Raw genomic sequence first — 6,815 nt, 5'->3', positions numbered from 1 at the left:
GGTAACGTCATCGCCTTGTAATCAAGTGGTCCCGGGCTCGATACTCGGTGGAGAGGTTCGTGGGTCGGATCCCACCTTAAACTGTAGGTCCAGTCTCAATTAGCCTACCCGTACATTAAGTGGAGTTAAATAAAAGATCCATGCGAATTCTCAAACTCGGAGACAAATGATTTTGACAGTTCAATAAACTATTGTTATGCAACCAGAATTTTCGTCGCGTATTTTTTGCTTGTTTGTCGTTTATGGTTGCAAAAAGAGGGGGGTAGCAAATCTGCTTTCTCCTTTGCACTACATACCAGAGCAAAATCAACATTATCATTCAGGTCTTCAAACGTGCTTTCACTTGATACGATGGAGCAGATATGTGATCCGTATGGTTTTAAAGAGTGAAAGAGAGATAACAAAAAAATATTACATTTCTTGAATTGGGTTTCATTTCTCAAATTCAATCACGATTCAGGAAAAGGCGTTGAGAACCGGTTCCCCTCCTCCCCCACCGATCTGAACCGACTTCTGATTTATGTAACTGGTTGGAATCCTGCTGCTCCCCCCTCCCCTTACCGAATCGCTCTACTTGCTTTGTTCATTCTGGATTGACGAGTGGGTTCATAGACTCCTGTGTAGCTTTGATAGCGCCACCGAAGCCTTGCTGGTCGTCTAAATACCTGTACAGCGAGGTGAGTACTCAATTATTGTCACCTTCTAACTGAGCAGTAGAGAAGGATAAACCATGGTCTGAAGCCACATCACAATTTCGGAAGGTTTTAAAACAATGGTAGTTAAAATGTACAGTCATCGGCATAAAAATGGGACACTTGAATACTCGCTTCCTGTAAGGCGTCATGTGTGTTGCCTAGCTCCACTACAATACCTGGATTTTAATAGGAAATGTTCAATGGCATCTACTACAACCGCCACAACACACGCAACGCCTTGCAGGAAGCGAGTATCTAGGTGTCCGATTTCTATTGACGGTGACTGTACAAATCTCTAACAGGTACTCCCTCTACCCGAGGTTTATTTCTATAACCGTAGGCTGGAGAATTTTACCACGTTTACTATGAGAGCAAGAAAGAATGAGTGTGCTTATCACACGAATTATTCCTTTCCAAAATGGCAGTTATGAGCAATACATAGTTATTCAGAATGTTTATATTCTAAGCCACTTATGAATTAGAACCGCAAAGACCCAGTTGGTAGGTGTCTGATTGCCACACGGGAGTAATGGCTTATTTTAATCGGGAATTTTTGCAGTATGGAGCGGCTCTGGGGTACAGCCTCTAATGAACGGGTACCACGGGTAAACACAGGCAGAGAGAACATTTCAATGTACCTGGGCAGGAGGGAGGCTTCTCTTACCTTTATACCTGACTTACATTCATTTAAGTAAATAACATGTCTTATTTTCTCATATCATACTGTCATCCCAAAATCACGTGTGTGTGGATATTTAGTTATTATCATTACGGCTTTGATTCATTAAACTGTCCAAGATGATCCGTTTCATTCATCTTGACAGCCAACCTCCGTGGCGGAGTGGTTAGTAAAGCGAGCTCTAACGCCATAGGTCCTAGGTTCGAATCCCGCCTGGGCATGGGTGTTTTTTGATTATTCCCTCATCAATTTCAACAATTCATCATTCATCATCCTCGCGATTAGCCAAAAGTTGGAAAAAGGCGAAGTAAACCAAATCAATCAATCATTCTTCTTCATATTCTATTTATGGACTCCTCCGTTACGATGTAAGACTGTACACGATACAATTACTACTATATAACATTGTAACTTGTGTTATGAGTCTGTTGGTGTGAGTGGTACCAGTAGTGCTATTAATATCATCGTTATCAACTTTGTTGGTTTATTGATTTGTTGTTTTAAGTCCACTTTATGCACGGTAAGGCTAGTCGGGACTGGACCTACATTTTAAAGTGGGATCCGAACCACTACGTGCCTCCACCGGGTATCGAACCAGGGACCCCTTGATTACAAGGCGACGACGCTACCACTGTGCCATATGGGGAGCCTCATTTTCAACTTGATTTAACTGATTTAGATTCCATCATTTCACAAAGTGATAAAGAAATATTTAGTTACCCTCTTTAGTAAGTTGTACATATGAAAGAACAATCTTTAAAGTATATATTCGAAAATCAAAACGTCGTAATGGTATGACGTATTTGCGATTGCACTCAACTCTCAAAGTTGAGGCAAGTATTTCAGTTCTGGTTCACGAGAGAACTTGGTTCTATTTCCTGATCGTGCCCGAAGATGCCACACCTACCCTGACCACGTGCGAGAACGAGTGGTCCTAAGAGCTCTTGTATATGGTATCTTCCCAAACTTTAAGCCACCTGGAAATGGTGAGCAATATAATGAAAATGATAGATATGATAATAATATCAATAATAATAAAACAAATGCATGGAAATATTTCCTCCGCTCACGCAGAGAACAAAATTAGATAAGGTGACCTATCCATTTAGTCTCCAATTCCTGAGAAAACACTGATTTTATATAATTAAATAAGTAATCAAAAGAAATCCGATGGGCAGGCTACGTTAAATCTGGACGTTTGTTTAGTCACTTTGAACTTTTAGAAAAAAATATAATGTCGCATCCTCCACTCTGGAATCTGATTCACATTTGCTGCATCAAAGAAAACTACCTTTGACATTCCACGTCCAACTTCTGACACGTGACGAATATAATTTAGTCCTAAACTGTAAACTGAGGTGAAAGAGCATTGTATTAACGATGAGAAAATATTTAAGATATACTTTATGAGAATTCATTGGAAATACTCAACATGATTTAAGTTGAATATGAAAATCTTACAATATCCTACTAAAAAGGATATCAATTAAATTCTCACTAGTAGCTTAAGTACAATAGATATTTAAAACTTCACTTTTATTTGATTCCTATCGCGTCAGTAATTTGAAAAGATTGAGGTAAAGTTGATTTTGTGAATTTTACTTTATGCCACTCTGTACTGTGTGTATAACGTAGTAGTGAAGGATAAACACTTTCGATTACAAGAAAAGCCTAGGCTATAGCTTAATCCGAACAGTCCCGTAGGTGGCAAGTTATAATATAATTTCTGTCATACACAGTTCGGGAGATCTGAATTTGTATCAAACAAATAAAAAAAAATAAAAGATAGTCTATCTTAATAATTTTTACAGTGTTAGTTAAGTATCCATATCCCCAAAGAACAATTCTTGTATTGCAAATATTGTGCTTTTGTGATACAAACACCAACATTATTCAGTATTTGCCAACATATTAAGAAAAATACATAAAAGAAATAACTGTAATGATAAAAGAAATATATAAGATTTATATTCTGTAATCCCAAAATGATTTTGATACATAATACTTCAAGTTAAAAATACGTAACATAATTGTATTAGTCTCTAATACAATTAATCTGAATAGATAGGAGATGTATGTCAATATTCTATTAAAAATCATTATGAACTATTATTATTATTATTATTATTATTATTATTAAATTTCTCAACTAATACATGATAATAGGAATAACATGAACAATAGTAACGCAGAAAAATTTATTATGAGGTCATTACAAACACAATAATCGTGACATAAATATTGCTTATTGTTTACTTTTTGCTTAATTATACAAAACACACGAACAATGTGAAAGGAAAAATGAAAGTATGGTATAATAGACCCTACAGCTAGTTGCTGACAGTAGAAAGGATATCATTCTATTTGTTCCAATTATGGTAAACTCACTGTCCTCATTTCTGAAAAACTACTCTTTTTGTATCCTGCGTTCGATTTCAATGTTCACCTGTAACTTATTTTAGCAGCAAATGCAGGTCAATGCCATTTGTTAGATCTTAAGGAGGTAATACCTTCATGATAATTGGAATACATACCATGATTATATGCAATTATATTGCACGTGTTATGTGAAAATTAGCATTCAAGTACAGCTTCTGTTCGATCGCCCGAGGTAAGAGTAACAATTCATCAATTTTCACCTAGATCAGGGGGCGTGATTCTTAACTATAGCGTTCATCGATATTTTCCAGAAACCGCATTCCATTAAAGCATGCCTCTGTTTACGTAACATGTTCATATAAAGATAAATATTGGCCATTAAATTAAATATCTTGCGTGCCACAGTGAACTTCTGAGCAGACTGTTTTTGTGTACTACATATTAAAAGGTTCAGCGACGCATATCATTGCCGGTTTCTGAACTAATGTTGTTCGATTTTCTGATGGTCCCCAAATATGTACACACATGGTACAGAAATCGGCTGTGCTACAGAAATAACAGTCTCCACACGGTTTAAATCACCAGGTAGGGTAGATCAGTGCATTATGGATCGCAGGGCATTTCGGATCAATCTAAGGTTATCGGGGTGTAACTAGAAAATTATTGCAGTCATGGATGTCCGCAGGACTTTTTTCCATGGAGGGGCAAACAGGGTATTTTTTTCCAGGGGGTCAAAGGAGGCATATTTTTCTCCATAATAGTAATGCCACCTTCAAAAAACACTGCTTCAGTCTGAAATTATCATGTTCCTTCAACACCCTTATGATAATTAACATAAATTACGGTAACTGAAATAACATTATGTGTGAAATATATACTTTTTAGATGGTCCTTCGTTTTCCAGGGGGAAGTAGCTACCCTTTGTCCCCCCCCCCCCCGTCCGGACGTCCATAATTGCAGTTAAGAATGTGCAAAAACAACAAATCACACTGTCATCTTTCCTCTTACATGCAAACTGCCTTTCTTCGTTGTGGCAGTTGGCGTGTGTTTGTGAGAAGTGGTTGTTGCTAAGCATGTTGATGAAGACTGTGCGAAAAATGTAGGAATTGTAAGAGGTTTATGACATTTGGTAACGTTTCATTTTAGAATGTAGAATTGGTTCCATTATTTCACATGTCCAAAGGTAAGATATGTCATTGTGTTGTGTTAGTATTTGATATTGCTAACTCAACTTGTTCCTAATTAATTTTGCATATTTCAAAAGTAAAGAAAGCGGGGCATTACGGATCACCCTCTTTTAGTGCGTTTAACGTAGTGCTACTTAAAATTATCTCTTCTGACTTGACACTTTCAACATTGCATATGTATGAGAAGAGAATAACATTGAATTATTATCGCTTCCTCCTCACATCACCCACATAATGCAACCTCTTGATGTCTTGTTTTCAAGCCACTGATATATTATCACAAGTTTGCAACGCAGTGGCAACATCAACATCATACTCGTTTCGTACGTACATACGTAACTAAGTTTGTGTTTGGACAGATTTTCAACAGAGCGTGGAATGCTGTCAATTTATTTGAGACCCCTCCGCACATACTATAAAGATAATTGCTAGTGATTGATTGATTGATTGATTTAGTTTATTTTACTTCGCGTTTTGTGCCTCTTGGCTAATTTGCGAATATGGGAATGAGTGATGAAGTGATGAAATTGATGAATGACATTCACAAACAACCAAGCCCGAACGGGATTCGAACCCGGGACCCTTGGCGTCGTAGAATTGCTAGTGATGACAATACAGATAGAACAGTAGATGTAGTATCAACTGAGATGTAGGTTAACTAACATCTTACCGATAAGCACCTACCTCATCGAATCAAAAATCTGCTCCAAGTTGCAGTAGAGAAAGCGGCGAAGAAGCAGCAAAACAAATTCGACAATTATTGCCATCACCATAAAAAGCTATGTCTAATAGAGCACAAAGAAAGCGCTCAACAACAATGCACGTCACTTCGCCACAACACATCTTAGCAATAAAGGCAAAACAGAACGCAACAATGGAATCTACTCCCAAAAGCAAGAAGAAAGCAGTAAATTTCAAAATGCAGGGCAGAAGAAATCTGATAGATATCTAGTGTAGACGTGGTTGCTTGCAATCCTTGCAGATTTGTCACATTTCGTACGATGACCCAAGAAGTACACAGATGGGAGACTGGATTCAGTGTCAGTCCTTGTAGTAAAAGGTATCACGAGCGTTGTGTAAATGGTGTTCAGACAAATAAATGTGTATGTGGCATATGTCACCACTTTATTCCAACATTTGCATTATTATCATATTTTGTAGTCTTTTATATTATTCTTATTCATTGCACTGATCCCTATAGCCCCCGTTAGTGATCCGTTCTACCCAAGCTTTCGGGGCAAAACGGATCAACTGCAATGTCTTACAAAATATTTCTTTAATAAATTGTATTATGAACTTCTGGCTTATGCGATGCTGTGAACATGTAGTATCAACTACAATTATTTTTCTGGTGTATTTTTGTATGACTAACATTATTCGAGAGGCATTAGAAACGATTGTAAAGAAAAATTGATCCGTAATGCCCTTTTCTACCAAATATATCCATATCAAGCATCCAACCGCAATCGTAATCATAACAATCTCGAAAATAAAGTAGGGTCCGCCCATTTTTTGATCATTCTGTATTACATGGATGTGAAGGTAGGGGTCCCCAGTACCGGACATATATGGAAATGATGTGATCAGCACCACGCTGCCTACTTGTGATTAAATGTGGAAGTAGTTTCTTGTCTTTGAAGTGCATCTCACGTTCAGCCGCAGAGAAAGTGTATATCAATGTACTGTCAGGGCAAGATTAAAAAACGTCATCCAGGTCACCCGAGCGGAACTTATGCAATTTTGACAACGCAAAACTGGACGAGGAAGATATATTGCTTGTATGAGCAGCCTGCTCAAGACTTGCATCCAGATAATGCCAGTTGCCAATTAAAAGACATGATCTTGTCAAACTTTCCAGCCAACTTGTTTTGAATG

General features: G+C 37.6%; 1 protein-coding gene across 1 annotated transcript in view; it reads left to right on the top strand.

Moving 5' to 3' along the window:
- Nucleotides 1–589: 589 nt before the first annotated feature.
- Nucleotides 590–6,815, top strand: part of LOC145991449 (methyl farnesoate epoxidase-like) — a 31,489-nt gene continuing 25,263 nt past the window's right edge. The window contains exon 1 of the mRNA XM_083127454.1: nucleotides 590–677. The gene's annotated coding sequence lies outside the window, so the exon portion shown is untranslated. The remainder of the gene's footprint in view (nucleotides 678–6,815) is intronic.

Source organism: Lepisma saccharinum, chromosome 8 (assembly GCF_977018435.1).
Source record: "Lepisma saccharinum chromosome 8, izLepSacc3.1, whole genome shotgun sequence".
NCBI lineage: Eukaryota > Metazoa > Arthropoda > Insecta > Zygentoma > Lepismatidae > Lepisma > Lepisma saccharinum.
The sequence above is the reverse complement of the archived record's forward strand: the minus strand, read 5'-3'. Positions and strand labels throughout refer to the sequence as shown.